The 18574-nt window shown below is 38.2% G+C and overlaps 1 pseudogene across 1 annotated transcript; it reads right to left on the reverse strand.

Moving 5' to 3' along the window:
- Positions 1-720: 720 nt before the first annotated feature.
- On the reverse strand, positions 721-2092 carry LOC147790120 (exopolygalacturonase pseudogene; annotated as a pseudogene). Its single transcript, XR_015422903.1, has 3 exons — positions 1771-2092; positions 1153-1606; positions 721-1098 (listed from the first exon to the last, which is right to left on the reverse strand). The product of XR_015422903.1 is annotated as an exopolygalacturonase pseudogene (transcript).
- Between the last annotated feature and the right edge of the window lie 16482 nt (positions 2093-18574).

The following is an 18574-nucleotide window of genomic DNA, read 5'->3' on the forward strand; positions in this document are numbered from 1 at the left end:
AAATCATAATGATTGTTGGTTTTATTTTCATTGTTTTTGCTATATTGCAATGGATTTAGCAAAACTCTTCTTATAAGGATAGCCTTTTTTTTTATAGCTTTGATTAATTTGGTACTTCTTACGAACTAATGAAATACCTATGATTGATTTTATTTTCCATTATTACTCTTGTCCTCTGTAAAATCTTTCTAGTTTGCTACGGTCTAAGTTAATTCCAATGATAATTTATTTTGAATTAAATTATAAAGGAAGACTCTTTCTAGTTTGCTACTAATTCAAATGATAGTTTATTTTGAATTAAATTATAAAGGGAGATTTTGTCCATATTTCTTTTTATAAAAGGTATATTTTATATAATAGATTTTGAAATTTTAATGGTGTATTCCATAAATCTTATTGCTGTATTTTTAAAATTATTTATTAATACTTTCCATTTGTAATTTTTCCATTGTAAGGAACCTCCACAAACAGCGTGATACCAAATTCATGGTCTTCTCCTCCTTCAAAGCAAAAGGAATGTCAATTATGTAGGGGAGGACTTTATTATTGTATAAAAATAGAATCGTTAAGTATTAATTCTCCTAAATGTAAAAAAATACAATTATTGAAAACATGCCCAACATCATGGCATGTTGTAAATCAAATTTTGAAAGCTAAAATAAAAATGATAGGAAGAATGGTCTGAAACATTTGTCGGCGTTAAAAGATTAATATGCCCAACATCATGGCATGTTGTAAATCGAATTTTGAAAGCTAAAATAAAAATGATAGGAAGAATGGTTTGAAACATTTGTCGGCGTTAAAAGATTATTCAATCAGTCGACGGAGTGGTCTCAAGTGGCGCTGGTTTAGCACAGATGGGAGGGTTTTGCTTTCCAGAAACGGTCGGTTTCACATTTGCACACTCAGACACAGCTGGCCCTTCTTTACCACTATAAGTGAGGTCAATATCAGCAATTTCCACCCCCTCACATGGATTACTTCCACCCCCTCACATGGATTACTTTTACTGCAAACAAGTTTGACTGCAACCGGAGTAGAAGATGTACCCCTGATATTCTTGAAACTAACTTTGCTAATCTTAATGGCGGATGGAACCTGGATGTTCAGAAAATAAGTTGGAAACCAACGAGGTTCGAATTTAATACACACCTTTCGGTTGCATTGATTCCATGGACAATATTCTTGATCTATGATGATAGGGTTGGCAACATTTTCCATTTCAATATCTTCAAAATGCATGTCAGAGGCTGGGTATGAGACGGCAGAATCTGGCCATGATTTGATCCTGACACCATTTGTAGTACCGATTAATTTGCATTTCTTCACTGTAACTCCTACTACTTCTTTTTCAGTTTTATACTTGCCCAAGCTGCCTATGCTAATGCCATGTCCCGGTCCGCAAGTAACATACTAATGGTTATTTTTCTGTTAGTGTATCCTACAGATATACAATCATCTCCCGTTGCAATTGCGGTATTGAGAATGTAAACGTCTTCTGAATCGCCCAAGTGAATTCCATCGGTGTTGGGACTATTGTGTGGTGCAGTAATTTTCAGGTGATCGAAGGTAAGATTCTTGCCGGCCAAAACATTGAAAATTCTTGCTATCTAACGAAGTTATGTCCTTCACTATCGAATTTGTGATGAAATTGAACTTCAAATTCTGCCCATTTTAAACAAACAAAGAAAAAACACTCCCATGTTAAAGCATATAATGTTAACCCAGATTATGAGTTGTTTTTATAATTAAAGTAGTACGAGCATTTACCATGGGAAGCTTTTTGCATTCTTTCTTCAGGTGGCAAACATTCTTTTCCCAACCAGCTTTTCCTTGGCCATCGAAAACTCCAGTACCAGACAATGCCAAATGATACGTATTCCATAACAAGCAACCCATCTCCTTCCGTGTCGGTAGGAGAAGCTTGTAATGTTCCTTCAACTAGAAGCTCAATAGGACTTTTACATGGACCTTTGAGCCTGGATTCTCCTAATTGATAAGTTCCTTTTGGAACCAATACTTTACTTGGAGTAACCGAAGCACATGCTTCCTTCCATGCATCTGTTAAAGCCTGTGAATTCAACCATTTCATTTGAGAAAAATATTTTGTACAAAATGAAATTTTCGTTTATCAACTTAAACAAATGTACACGTACTTGAGTAGCATCAGCATTAGGTTTGGCACCAAATGTCGTAATATCAAAAACACCGCTAGTAGCATCAACGATAGCATTAGACACCAACAATAGCAACAGTGGTATTAATGCCATAAACTTTGATATCAATCCCATCCTTTCTAGTTCACCTGTCTCTTCTACCTTACCTTATTTTCTTTTCTTTTGGTACAAATTCTCAAACTTCTTAGGAATAAGAATTGATTTGAATGCATTCACCAACTCAAACCCTCTTTATATACAAACACAAAAATAACCCATTCAAACTAGTTAAATTTGTTAAAAGATAATTACGTGGTTTAAGGCAGGCCCTATAATTAGTTTTACCTTAAAGGAGGGAGGACTGGTTTGGTTTGGTTGAACATAACTCCTTCATTAAATTTATATATTAGATAAATGTACATCCTACAATTTTCAACAAATGAACACGATAAAAATTATCCTCAAAGAGTTTACCAAAATTTTAATATATACATTTATATATATTAGTTTTCAAACTCTATAGTATTACTCTCTACTTTTCTTACTTTTATTCCTATCTCACAAGTTCTCCTCTTTTTCTCCTGAGAAATATATCGATGAGAATAAATATTTTTGATTTTATTGTTTTTAGCGTGTATCAAAAATATATTAAAACGATGTGATGGAAAAAAATTTCTTTAGTCATTTTTCAGCAATATTGGTCGGTTGAGGCCCGTTCATGCCCAATTGGTTAGTCGGGCTTGTCCATTTCCAATCCTAATGGACAAACCCTCGATCCAATTTTCTCTCAATTCTTCACATGTCTTGTTACGTGATTGATACATTCTATTGGGCGCACTTGCCGTATATTTTTCAGAATCAGCTTTAGAAAATTTGTAATCTATTTTTTAGAATCCGCTCTAGAATCAATATAAATGTATAGAATTTTATCTGTTGTTTTCTCAATTATTCCGGATGAATGGAGTTGTAGGGTTGCTTGTGATACGTCATGCGGAGTACACTCGGATTGATCAAGATCCCCTTCATCTGTGATTTTTTTGGATCTTTATGCGGTCTCTTGCAGAAAATAGGTTGTAGCGTTTGGGCACGGTTCCCTCTACCTCCTTAGGCTGTTCTTGTTCCTTTTGTCAATGAATTCCTTTAAAGTTTCTTTTCTAAAGGAAACAAGAAGAGAAACAAAATTGAGCCCAATGGTGTTATCCTCGAAGATATTATTTAACTTTCTGGGATGATAACCCACCGTGAATTATGAAGTTAGTGGATATCATGTAAGGGGTATGGAATGAAATGATGAAAAAAATTTAGAATTTCAGGCTATTTCGAGGATGAACGACGCATCAGTGCACAGGCTTCACGCGCACGTGGAGGTGCGAGTAACCAAGGAGTGGGACATGTGGGTCAACGAGTGTAGTACGCATGTGGGTGGTGGAGGCTTATTTCAAGTTTCAGCTCGTTCTGTTCAACTCCTTTTGACCTGTTTTATCAATATTAGCTTATACTAACCTTGAAAATCATTAGATATAGGTCAAATTAAGAGAATTTGTGACGAAATTACCATATTATGAACAATTATGAAAGCAAAGGAATTGACGATTCATGTAAGTAGTATCTCGAAGCTCCTAAACAAGCATGTTACCATGGGATTAAGAGCTAGAAACGTTGAATGTATGTAAATGGCACGAGTTAAATAATAATAATAATAATAATAATAATCATGAATCCATGCCTAAAATGTGAGGATATTAGAGAATCGTGATTAGTAAGTATGATGTACGACTCTAGTTTATGCTTATGAACTATTTACGATATGGAGATGTGAATGAGTATTCTTAGTCTACTAATCCCGGCAAAACCCGTAACCAATGCGATGTGTGCCAAGTTGGGAACAATAAATATTTATGACCAGAGAATTTAGTGGACAAACCGTATTTGACCGAGAGTGAGCCTTACGTACGAGTCTAAAATTTGTAGTGAACATAAATAGAGCCAACAAATAAAACTTAAGGTTGCTAGAACACCTTAATATCAACGGGAGGTCCTAGTAGATGAGACTAGGAGCCAAGGTAATGGTTGGATGGACTCTATCCACACCAAAAGCCTAAGAATAACCCATTGGGAATAAAACTTAAAATATTTCCAAAAAAATAATAAAATTTGTTAATGATAAGTTAGCTAGTTGAGGAGTAAATTAATTACTCGTCAAAATTATTTTTAATTTTTGTTTTTAGATAAATGTGAAGTAATGTGATCCAGATGACTGTGTAGTCGAGTTGGAGACTTAGGGATCCTACCTAGACCGGTAATTTGTGTCAATAGTAAGAACAGTGAATCAAACTTTCGAGTAAGGGCGATATTGTATTAAATTTATATTTAACATATCATTTAATTTTTAAAAATTTAATTTTGTCAGAGATTTATTAAACACAAATGGAAAGTTCAAATATTTATAAGCCAGATCTATTTAACTTTTTTTTTTTCTTAGAATCTAAAAATAAACTAGAACAAACAAAATTTTGAGATTAATTTCTGTATATTCAAGGAAATGCATGAGTTTAAAGTATATTTTCTTACATTTAAAAATATTTTAAAGAGTTTCAAAGGTCAATCCAAACAAGCTTCGAGAATAATTAGTTGGTTTCTTCATATGTATAGATGCACATTACTCCATACGAAGCTGAGTTACTACCTTACAAAGAGTAGCCAATTTTATAGAATTAGTACCATTTTCGTATGCAAGTTTTCTTTTATTCAACATAGATATTAGACATGTATGGTTTAACTACTATATGGATCCCCTTTGACATTTGATCATTTTAATATCTCTACATTCTAAATGTTCGTTGTTTTTTGTTCTTGTATTTTTAAATTTGATTCATTTTGGTCCATATACTTTTTAAACACGACTACTTGACTTTCTGTTTGCAAAATTTTAACCTACAATTTATACATAATGGAATCCATTTAATACATGTAGACTATATTTTAGGAAGGATGAGAGGAAAATGAAAATGAAGAGATTAAGATGAGCCTTTGGGACAAAAATAGACCTATTGAAAAGGAATAGACGAAAGTAATTTAAATCTATTAAAAATAAAATAATCCAAGTTATCCTTCTCACTTAAAAGAACTTTTAGACGTTTGTAATAAGTTTATTATGGTAGGCGATGCATTAGAGCATTTCATATGTTACTATTCCCATGTTCCAACGTTATCCAAGGGCTATTAAATTCATGTCTAATCAGATTAATCTAACACGTTAAGAATATATTTTTCGTAGAGTTAGCAAAACTTTATAAGTAATAAGTTTTGACGCACTATTTGATCGAAATAGATGGGAAAGGATAGTTTCATTAATATATCAACTGGTTCAATCTACAGTGTATCTCCAAGAAAACAGGAATGACGGATAAACATTATAGATCAACTAGTTCCAACGTGCATAAACTTGGTGTTTAATCTGAAGAAATGTCATGAGAATTTATATCTTAAAATCTCGTAATTAATAATTTGATTTAAAAAATTTTATTTAGAGTTTAAACAGTATCCATCCTATGAAAAATTGAAAGTTATTAGTGTCACGTCGTGGACCTCTGGAAAGATCATGTTTAAGTAGTAATATAAATGGTTTATAAAATATGGATAAAGTTGGGTGCTTTATTCCGATAACATTGTTGTTATGAGCCACGATTGTTACAAATGATTTGATCCAAGTCTTTCAAGTGAAAATATGAGTAGAGATACCTTGTAGAATGAGTTTGTGTAGGACTAAACCAAAATAATTTATCCATTTTTCTTTCTAATAAATTTTTTACTTGAGAAGATTAATATTTTACCGTATGATCATATGCAACTCGATCTTAATTCTATGCAACTCGATCTTAATTCTAAGTGAGTTACGAACTCTATGTTAGGATCGCACAACAACGCACACGCTCGATCTAGATGATCACAAATAGAAGGATAGAGAGAATTGCAAGGAGAACTCTGGCTAAAAGGATTTTTGTATTGATGACTTCAGGTATGTACAACAAGAGAGAGTACAGAGAATAGAAAAAGTACATTTCAAAGCTTTACTAGACGGGATATATATATGGTTCAGTCTACTAAATATAGCTTTACCAGATTTAACCATCTACTATATATAGCTATGTACCATATATAGCTTTGCCGGATATAGCTTCACCATATATGACTTTACCAAATATAGCTTTACCGGATATAGCCATTGACCAAGCTATAAATACAGGGAGCAGACTCCATAACTCAACAATTCTCCCACTTGGAGACTGATCCTACACCATACCAATTAAGGCTTTGCATAGCTTTAATTTTCCAACATCAACACATTTTGTCAACATGTCTGCTGGATTCTTTGCACCCTCTATCTTCTCCAAACACATATCGCCTTCTTCCACTAACCTGCGAGTGAAATGGTACCGTCTTCTAATGTGTTTTGTCCTTGAATGATAGACTAGGTTTTTCACCAACTGTATGGCACTCTGACTATCTGTATAAAGGATCTTCTTGCACTGCTTCCGGCCTAATTCTTCTAGATAGTCTGTCATCCATATCATCTCCTTTCCAGCTTCAGCTATGGCCACGTACTCAGCTTCAGTAGATGAAAGAGCAACGCATTTCTGAAGCTTGGACATCCAACTCACTGCTGTTCCATCTATAGTGTAGATATACCCAGATGTGCTCTTGCTGGAGTCTACATCTCCACTCAGATCAGCATCCACAAAACCTTGCAGAACTACTTTGCCATTGCCATAACAAAGTGTAGTATTGGATGTACCTCTCAGATACCTCAGAAGCCACTTCACAGCTTCCCAATGTTCCTTCCCTGGATTTGCCATGTACTTGCTAACAACTCCCACTGCATGTGTTATGTCAGGTCTAGTGCAGACCATAGCATACATCAAACTCCCAACTGCAGAAGCGTACGGAACTGATGCCATGAGCTCACGTTCCTCAACTGTCTTGGGAGATTGCCCCTTTGACAATTTAATATGATTTGCCAAGGGGGTAGTCCTGGGTTTAGCGTTATTCATCTTGAATTTGGACAACACCTTCTCAATGTACTGCTCTTGGGATAGATTTAATGTGCCAGCAGATCTATCTCGAGAAATCCTCATCCCAAGGATCTGCTTCGCTGCACCTAAATCTTTCATCTCAAATATGGAAGACAAGCTTGCCTTCAGGTGGTTTATCTCCCTCATACTTGATCCAGCAATTAGTATATCATCCACATACAGGAGTAGAAACACATAAGAATCAGTGTATTTCTTGAGGTAGCAACACTGATCCTTTTCACTTCTGTGGAAACCACTCTTGCTCATGAAGGAGTCAAACTTCTTGTACCATTGTCTCGGTGCTTGTTTCAGTCCATACAAGCTCTTATTGAGCTTACACACCATGTGCTCCTTGCTTGGAGCTGCAAATCCTTCGGGTTGTTGCATATAGATCTCCTCATCTAGATCTCCATGTAAAAATGCCGTTTTTACATCCATTTGCTCAAGGTGCAAATTCTCCGATGCAACAATACTCAGTAGAATTCGGATAGTAGTTAATTTCACAACTGGAGAAAAGATCTCAGCATAATCAATGCCTTTTCTTTGTGAATATCCTTTAACTACTAACCGAGCCTTAAACCTCCTTCTGTCATCTGGTTCAACCTTGATTTTGAACACCCATTTGTTCAACAGAGCTCTCTTTCCTGTAGGCAGCTCAGTCAGCACCCACGTATTATTCCTTTCAAGTGAGCTCATCTCATCATCCATGGCTTGCTCCCACTTAGTTGAATCTTCCACTTGTAGGGCCTCATCAAAGGACTCTGGTTCTCCTTCATCAGTCAGCAACAAATAGTGTAATGAGGTTGAATATCTGTCTGGTGCTCTGGTAGTTCTGGATGATCTTCTCAACACCTGTTCAGGTGCAACTTGCTCCACGTCTGGTTCTTCAGCAATAGGATCAGCCACGTCTGGTTCTTTAGCAATAGGATCAGGAGTTTCTTGAGCTTCTGTTGTACCATCACTGTGTGAATTTTCTTGCCACTCAAATTCAACTCCCACTTGCTTCGTAGTCTCAGAGTTTATCTTCTCTCTGTCCTTGTACATGACATTTTCATCAAAGGTCACATCACAGTGTCTTAGGATCTTCATATTTTTCTCATCCCAAAACCTATACCCGAACATGTCAGAGCCATAGCCTATGAAGTAGCATTTCACAGCCTTAGCATCAAGCTTATCTCTCTTCTCAAGATCAACATGAACATACGCAGTACAGCCAAAGGTTCTCAAGTGAGAGTACTTGAGTTCTTTTCCTGTCCATACTTCTTCGGGCAATTTGAACTTCAAGGGTACTGACGGCACTCTATTAATCAAATATGCTGCTGTGTTCACAGCATCAGCCCAGAATGTCTTTGGCAATCCAGAATGAATCCTCATGCTTCTTGCTCGCTCATTCAAGGTTCTGTCATCCCTTCTGCAATACCATTTTGTCTTGCCTTACCGGGAATTGTTCTTATTAATCTAATTCCCTCAGCTGCACAAAATGTTATAAACTCTGATTTGTTGTACTCTCCTCCATTGTCAGACCTCAGGCATTTGATCTTCAAGCCGGTCTGATTTTCAACTTCAGCTTTCCACTTCTTGAAGGTGGTAAACACATCTGACTTGTGTTTCAGAAAGTAAACCCATACCTTCCTGCTGAAGTCATCGATGAAGGTGACGTAGTACCTTGATCCACCAAGTGATGAAACTGGAGATGGTCCCCAGACGTCTGTATGGACCATTTCCAACCGCACTTTCTTCGGTTCTTTGGCAGCCTTTGTGAAACTAACTCGTTTCTGTTTGCCCATAACGCAGCTCTCACAAAGACCCATATCAACAGATTTTAAGCCTTCTAAAGCTCCTTTCGCAGTCAGCATCTTCATTCCTTTGACGCTCATATGTCCAAGTCTATTGTGCCATAGACTTGAATTGGAAGCACTCTCAGCAGCAGTAGTCATGTTTATACACTCTGCAGTAGTGTATAAGGTTCCGAATTTTGTGCCACGTGCAACAACCATGGCGCCCTTCACAATCTTCCAGGAACTCTTTCCAAACTCTGCTGCATAGCCTGTGCTATCCAACTGACCAATAGAGATCAGGTTCTTCTTGAGACCAGGAATGTATCTGACATCTTGTAATGTCCATTGATTTCCTGCTGGAGTTTGTATGGAGACATCTCCCTTTCCTTCAATCTCCAAGGTTTTATTGTCGGCAAGATACACCTTCCCGAAATTTCCTGATTTGAAATTTCGAAACAATTCCTTACTTGGAGAAGAATGGAACGATGCACCTGAATCCAAAATCCAGGATTCAGCTGGGCTATCCACACTAAGGATTAAAACGTCCTCAGCATCTTCTATTGTGTATATAGAATCATCATCATCTTCAGATTTATGATTCTGCTTCTTCTTTAGCTTTGTACAATCTGTCCGAAAGTGTCCTTTTCCCCCACAGCTCCAACACGTTACGTTGGGTTTGTTTGGAGATTTTTCCCGGTTCTTTGATTTTGAACGCCCATGTTTGTTTGAGCTCTTTGATTTGCTTCTTCCCCTTCGATCAACACTGAGAGCATTGCCTGATGAATCTCCAGTTTCCCGTTTGCGAATACTTTCGCTGAGAACTACATCTCGAATTTCATCAAACTTCAGTTTATCAGATCCTCGGGAACTGCTGATTGCGGCAACAACAGTATCCCATGACTCGGGTAAGGATGACATCAAAATCAACGCTTTAATTTCATCTTCGAAATTAATTTTCACCGAACCCAGTTGACTTATGATCATATTGAATTCATTTATATGATCCGCAACACGTTCACCTTCAGACATCTGTAGATTGAACAATCTACGCATCAAATACACCTTGTTCATAGCCGACGGTTTTTCATACATATTTGACAGCGCCTTCATCAGATCTGACGTTGTCTTCTCCTTGATGATGTTAAACGCCACGTTTCTGGATAGCGTCAACCGGATGATCCCTAAGGCTTGTCGATCCTTGAGCTTCCACTGTTCCGTGGTCATGGTATCCGGCTTTACCCCCAACAGAGGTTCGTGAAGATCTTTCTGGTACAGATAATCTTCAATCTGCATCTTCCAGAAACCGAAATCGGATCCATCGAACATCTCAATTCCAATCTTTGAACTTTCCATCTTCACAGATCGTGGTGAATTTTGCCTTGCTCTGATACCAGTTGTTAGGATCGCACAACAACGCACACGCTCGATCTAGATGATCACAAAGAGAAGGATAGAGAGAATTGCAAGGAGAACTCTGGCTAAAAGGATTTTTGTATTGATGACTTCAGGTATGTACAACAAGAGAGAGTATAGAGAATAGAAAAAGTACATTTCAAAGCTTTACTAGACGGGATATATATATGGTTCAGTCTACTAAATATAGCTTTACCAGATTTAACTATCTACTATATATAGCTATGTACCATATATAGCTTTGCCGGATATAGCTTCACCATATATGGCTTTACCAAATATAGCTTTACCGGATATAGCCATTGACCAAGCTATAAATACAGGGAGCAGACTCCATAACTCAACACTCTACTTATTAGGGTTTATCATTTGATTTGTAAGGTGAGAACAACTTTCCTAACCAATTCAATATGTCTTCCATTTTAGAGACTAACCAAACAGAGAGCTGAGGACATGTCTTATGAGATGTAATTCAGTTATTTTAATATCAAGTAAGTAGAAGAGTAGTTTTCTAAGTGATGACATGAGAACTTGAATAAAAGGTCTCTACCCTCTTATCATGGTTGGATCATAAACAATTGTTCTTTCAAGAATTTGTGGTAATTAACGACTTAAATATAGTTACAAGGGCAAAACAAACGTTTGACCTAACCATAATTACGATAAGCTCTTAAAGGATCTAGTAATAATTTCATCTATGTAACAACTTGTCGTGCAGCGTATAGGAGTGCAACTCTAAATTTATCGTGGAGTGGCGTATAATTAGTGAATGATCATTAAGTGAAGAATTTAAATAATTGACATGTAGGTTCATAAACATATTAAATATAAAAGAAAAATGGTTTATTTATTACCGAGTTCAAATTAATATTTAATAAGTTGTCTATATCAACTCACAAAAAAAATTATATTATAATACATTAATAAAATAATTAATGTATTTTAAATACATTAAAATAATTATTGTTGAAGTAATGTTGTCACATGGTAAGCATTTTAATTTCATATTTGTAATATGTTATTTGCAAACTTATGGTTTAAGTATATTGGAAGCATTAAATTTAAGATTTTATATTTATTTTAACTCAGAATGTCATATAAATTTCATCATGAAAAATCTGTCATAGAAAGTTTTATACCCCTGAATTCTCGACATTGCATTAATCGATTTAGGAAAAGTCCATAAGTATATTCAACTATCCATACAAAACTAACATTCACATTCACGGTTTTATCTTCCTAATGAGTTTACATTTTTCATGTTTCAAGCAGCTTAAAATTAAATTTAATTTGTTTTCAATGGATTTAGACTTTGAGATAATGTAATGGTTTGGAATTAAAATATATATATTTAAATCTGGTCCGATATCTTGTGATTTCCGGCGAGGCATTATTTTTGCAAAAGTAACCAACACAACCCTCCCTTAAATTCACATCTCTCATCCCTTATAAACACATCCAAATCCACACATTTACGGACCTGGGTAGGTAAGGGAGACAAATCTTGGATTTTAGGTTGTCGTATCTCTCTCGGGCCTCTGCTATAGGTGAACCACACTTCTACAACGCCCACGACCCAATACAAGCAGTCCATCCCGGAACGTATCAGCCTAGTGTGACTCAACCCAACCCATACAGCCCGCAGTTAACTTGAATAATGACCCGCCTCATTCCCGCGTTGACGCAGCTTGGCGGCGCAGTGGACTTGGCTTCTCAGCTTAGACAGCTCGTTTAAAAATTATATACCATTTCCTAAGTTTTGGACCTTCCTAAAACCATTTTTACCTTATCTAAGGCATTTGAGATCAGTAAGACTCCTATCTATCCAAATTTAGTTAGGTGTAGGACTTATGTTAGAAATAATCATCATGTTTAGTTAGGCTAAGAGGTTTATATGCCGTAAGCATGTTATATGAATTGATATAGGTGAGAATTAAGCATTGGAATATAGTTTTCGAAGCGGCTGTCGAGTAATTAGTAACTTCGGCCAAGGCCAATCTTTTAGTGGTCTTACGGTTGGAGTAAGCTAATTGGTTGATGTATGATGGTGCATGCATCATATTAATTATGTGATGCTTATATGCTCTTTATATTACCATGTATGCATGTGATATCCAATACACTATGTTATGAATGAAATGAAATGTCATGTATGAAATTTTATGTCTTACCATATAAGTTACGTGATGGATTACGTGATATATACCATGTACATGATCCATATATGAAATATGTTATGGGGGGAAAGAGAAACGAAATGAAACAACTATTATGTTAGGAATGAAAATCATGGGACCTCATGCATGTATGTATGTCATGTACATCGGGATACTTCCCCGTAATGTTATGCTAGTACGGATGCGTACCTTCGATATTTATGTTTGTCATGATATCATGTGGGTCTTTCCTTTTCTGAGGCATCCAGTGACGTGTAATATTTTGTCCCAACCAAGTCAGGCCCAAGGGGTACGTGTACGAGCCCGCCTAGTGGGTCCATGAGCGTGTACGTGGGCCGTGAGTGAAAAAGTACCATGCACCAAACCCTATCCGAAACTAGAAAGAGCCTAAGGTCATGTTACGGTTTTAAAAGATAGATCTCAATCATGTATTGTGTGTGACTGCTTTACTAACTCCAATAGTGGGTTGACTTACCGAGAATTTCGTAAAATACTCAAGTCACATGTTACCTTATATTTTTTAAGTAAAGTCAAAACTCTCATGCACGAATGACGATGAACACTGGAAAGACCATGGAAGTTAGGATAGATCATGATAGGACAGCAGCATTGAATTTGAATTTAATTAGTAGTTGGTAGGTGTTTTATGCCAATTTGTTTTATGTTAAAAACCATGTTATATTTATTTATGTTTCGAACTGAATATGTAAGTCAATGCCTTTATTTTAAAAGTATTTATATGAATTTCTGTCTATGTGATTAAAGCATGCTAGGGTAACGTCACTAATTAACCTAAAAAAATTAGGGGCATTACCGATAATGTTTTGTTTTAAACTGTTGAAAATAGTAAAATATCAAGATTATTCCTAAAGTAAATTAGTTTGAGATAGAATTAAAAACCTAGCTTAACATTACTTTCATTCATTAATATAAATATAATAATTCATAATAACGAACTTAAAATAAAAATTGACTATGAGGAAACTCTATGGATAGTTTTATATAGATTAAGGTATTTTAGTTGATTGAAAGGAAATATCTGTAAGTAAGTAGGAGTTGAGTTGACTTAGAGTTGGATTAGTTTTTTTTTAATTATTTTAAAAACGTGATAATTAACTTTCAAAAATCAATTTAACCAACCTCTAAGGTTTATGAGGTTAATCTAATTTGTCGGAGTAATAGTGTAATGCCCCTAATTTTCTTACCTAGATCAGACACGTCATTACATGCATGCCTTTAATAACATATGCGAAAATCTAAATAAAAATTTTAAACGAAGCCATGAACTTACATGTTTAATTTAAAACAATAAATAAAAATAATGTCGTCGTCGGTAACATAGATTTTTTTGTACAAAAATCAAAAGCTACCTATGGAACTATTAATTGAAAACAAAGCATACTACCGTCCTATCTCAGCTTCCATGACCATTCCAGCATTCATCGTTATCCGTGCATGGATGCTTTATCTTTACATGAAAAATAAGGGTAGCATGTAGCTCGAGTATTTTAGTAAATACTCAGTAAGTAATCTCATTGTTGGAGTCAGGTAATGCAAACATACACATACATGATGGAACCTATCTTTTAAAACAACGTATCATGAGCTTGAGTTCTGCCCAGTTTAGGTAGGGTTGGATGTGTGGTACTTCCCCATACACGGCCCACGCACGCACACATGGACATAGCAGGCAGACTCGTATACGTACCCCTGGGTCTGGCTTCATCGAGCTAAACACGCTAATGCGTTGCCGGACACCACAGAGTGAAAGGCTCACATGATATGATGATGAACAAAAATATCGAAGGTATGCGTTTGTACTAACATAACATAACGAGGAAATATCCTAATGCACATGACATTGATAAATGCATAATAGCTTAAAATCATAGCATATAATAAGAATCATTTCGTTTTTCCTTTCATTCATGTCATAGTACACATATGAATCACGTATGAATAGTACTTATCACGACTTATATCACACACATTCATAACATGGCTTCACATGGCATTACATATCATGACGTAGCATGGCATCACACACATTCATAACATGGCCTTATAGGTCATCACATAACATACTTAAAATAGCATAACATTCCTAATTCTGTGTATGTAGGGGCCACAGGGCACGCATGCTTCATCATACAATCCTTCCAACCAACAAATGTAGAGTCACTCACTTGTTTAGCCAAGATTCCCTTGTTGAACGATGAAAGTTCCTGTAATGACCCGGGAAAGAAAGAAAAAATAAATAAATAAATATATAAATATATATATATATATATAATAATAATAATAAATAAATAAATAAATGAAAACAAAAAAAAAAAAAAAAAAAAAAAAGAAACTCAGTCGCCGGAAAACCCGCGAGTTTTCCGGCGACCGCCGAGTTTCGCGGAACCCACGCGAAACAACGGCCACAGCACGCCCACCCTCAGCCCAGCATCTTCAGAACGCCTGCAAAGGGAGAAAAGAGAGAAAATTTCGAGAGAGAGAGAGAGTTCGGACAAACGTCGGCGAGTGTCCAGTTTCTCCGACGAGCCCTCAAACCACCCTTAAACCGACACCAAACGACCTTTTACTACCGTAAGAGAGATCCCTAATGAAAGCACAATAACTCAGGGTGCGTTTTGTATTATTTCGTAAGCGTCGTCGTCGGTAATCGAGGTCGGAAAGTTAGGTTTCTTAATCGATTCTTAGATCTATGGCTTTTAGGAGCTTTTAGGCCGCAAAACTCCCACAAAGGAAAGAAGAACGACGAACAAAGAGGAAAAGAGAAGGAAGAGGACCGAAATCGGCAACGGAAACGCCGCGGGAAGGAGAGGAAAGCTCGCCGGAAAATCGGTCAAAGTTGGGTAAGGAAGACGAGATCCACGGATCCGGGTCAACCCGAACCCAGAACCCGGGAGAGCCTGCCCGTTCCTCCCTTGGCCTCTGCCTTCGGCCCAGCCCAACTACAGCGGCCCAAACCTCAAACTGGCCCAGAAGCTACGGTTCAGTTGAACCAACCCAGACTAGACCCACGGTCCAATTGAGCCGGCCTGCAAACCAAACACTTGCGGCCCAGCCCAGTAAGCCGAGGCCCAACGTTTAGCCTTGGCCCAGTAGCCTTCCACAGCCCGCGACCCGAACCGGACTCCGACCCGCGCTTCGACCCAACACTACCGCCCGACGTGGCTTTCTCTGCTGCTGCCACGTGTCACACAGCGGCGCGGCAGTCCTCAGCTCGGCTCGGTGCAAACGGCTCGGGCTCCCTCCGGTGACGCTCCGGCGGCTCCTCCGGCTGCTCCAGCGGCTGTTCGGCTCGGCTCACCTGTTTTCAGCCCGGTTTCCATTGTTTCGACCCTCCCGGATCTATTTTCGGCCCCGATTAAGGTATCCGAGGCCGTTTTAGAGCCGTATTTTACATTTATTAAATTATAGGTAAATTAATTGTGAAATACTAACGGAAAGTGGTGAACGGCGTGATAGGAAACAAACCCAGCGAAGTAGGAAGCAGCTCTCACGGAATGGGAGCTTACGTTTAGCTATTTAGGGAGTACTTCGGCCGAGGCCAACCAAGTAAGTGGCCTTACTATAGGATAGGCTAAATAAATTGTATGATGCTTGATGATATGTGCCAGTTTATACATATTTTGTTGAGTGACGCTTAATATGTTTGACGCACGTTGTGGCATTATGATGAGCATGATGATTGCATGATTTTTACCTTAATATGATGATGTTTTCCATATTGAGCATGCTAGATGATGATGAGTGCCATATTGCATCATGTCGTTAGATCGACGTAGGACACAACCCTAAGAGCATGAAAATGATATTAATATAAATATCCACGATATGCGTTACCTAGAGTAACAAAGAGATGAGACTAGAGGGTTGTGTCAGAAGAGACATTACGATGGATTTAGAGGGACCTCATGCATTTTGTATGTTCATAAGCATAGGGCTACTTCCTCTAGAGATGATGAGTGCGGACGCGCACCTTATCATGAGCGCGAATGCGCACAGGTGCGAAAGCACACAGATGAGGGTGTTCATGAGGCGCATGACACTATGGGGTTCCGCTGACCTCCGGACGTCGCTACAGATTAGCTTGACCAGAGGGTCCAGGGGGTGTGCGAGCGCCCTGGGGACTCACACTCGCACGTGTGAGTCGTGTGTAGGGAAGTACTACACATCCAATTTGTCCGAGACTGGAGGCCACCCCTAAGATGATTAGAGATAGGTCCCTATTCATGATTGCATGTGTTTGCATTAGCATGGCCCCTATAGTGGGGTCACTTACTGAGTATTTCTTCGAAATACTCAGGCCGTGTGCCATATTGTTTTTCAAGTAAAGGCAAGGCTCCCATGTACGGTTGACGGTGGCATCGTGATCAGAGACTGTGGCGCGTGCATAGGATAGTTGCATATTTAATTCCTAGTCTTGGTTAGGATAGGGCGTTTGCATTTCATTCATTTATATTAATTAATTTGTAATCGTTTTATTTTATCTTTTTGAACTCCAGCACGATATTTGAAACACGTAAGTCCGGCAGTGTTTTCCAATGTTTTAATGTATTCTGAACTTTTAAATTTTTCCGCTAATAAAGATGAGCATGCTTAGATTTTTATTCTGCATTAGAGATGAGCACGAGACGTTAGTGGCGACTCTAGATATGTGGAAATTTAGGGTCTTTACAGTTGGTATCAGAGCTCTAGGTTTTAGATTCTGTAGACTAGCCTACGATGTAGGCTTGGCACGCTCCACGGTCCCAACGTCGACGCCCCGTCACCATCAGGTACGCCTTGCATAAGATAAGAAAAGAGAAATGTTTTAAAACTCGCATGCATTTTTTTTTTTATGTTGACATTACTGAAATGGTTGTGATATTTCACGTATTTATTTAAGAGTATGATGTCATGTGTTGCATGCTGAGTAATTTTGTTAGTAGCATGATATGATGCTTAGCATGATGAATGTTTACTTCTTTGGCGTTACGATGTATTGTATAGTGTGCGTATTGTTATATATATATATACATAGTATTAAGGCCTTAGACTTAAGCAACCTTATATTGGTTTATAGAACCATGCCCGGAGGACGAGGAAGAGGAAGAGGAAGAGGAAGAGGAAGACGAGGAAGGGGGCGACCCCGTCGTAGAGAAGTAGGACAAGGTGTGGCGGTAGAGGGCCCACCTCAAGAAAGATCAGAGACTGGGCCGGTAACAGTTACGCCGCCCCCAATCTTACCTCCAGTTGAGCTACCTCCTCTAGCTCCACTACAAGCTGAGCCTCCACCACCAGTACAACCTCCACCACAAGTAGAACCTCCACCCCAACCTACCCTACCACTCCAAGTCGCACCTGAAGCTGCACCCCCAGTGGGTGGAGTAGATGCTAATACTAGGTTAATGTGTGACTCCATCCAAGCCCTAATTCAAACCTTGGTAACCAATCAGCAAGCCAGTCTACAAAAGGTCCAGGAACAAGCCCAAGCACAGGCCCAGGCACAGGCGTTGGCACTGGCACAGGTACAGGCACAGGCACAGGCACAGGCCACTGCTCAGGCCAATGCCCCAGTAAACCCTCCACAACCTGTTAGATGTTCAAACTGGATAAGGGATTTCAAGAGATACGACCCTCGACCATTCACTGGTTCCCTAGTAGACCCAAATGTGGATTGCAGCGGTGGAAACCACCTTTGAGACTATGGAGTGCCCAGAGAACCAAAAGGTCGCCTGTGCAACCTTCGTTCTACAAAAGAACGCAGAGATATGGTGGAGAGATAACAAAACCCTCCTTAACCCAGAAGGGGGACCAATGAACTGGGAACGATTTAAGGAGGCCTTCCTTAAAGAATATTATCCTAAGTCAGAGCGACTTAAAAGGCAGCAGGAGTTCGCTCACCTGGTACAGGGAGGACTCACAGTAGAGAAGTACAACCGAGAGTTTAATAAACTCAAGAGATTTGCACCGTCCATGGTGGA

The sequence above is a fragment of the Cucurbita pepo genome, chromosome 11 (genome assembly GCF_057944985.1).
Source record: "Cucurbita pepo subsp. pepo isolate OVF chromosome 11, ASM5794498v1, whole genome shotgun sequence".
Lineage (NCBI taxonomy): Eukaryota > Viridiplantae > Streptophyta > Magnoliopsida > Cucurbitales > Cucurbitaceae > Cucurbita > Cucurbita pepo.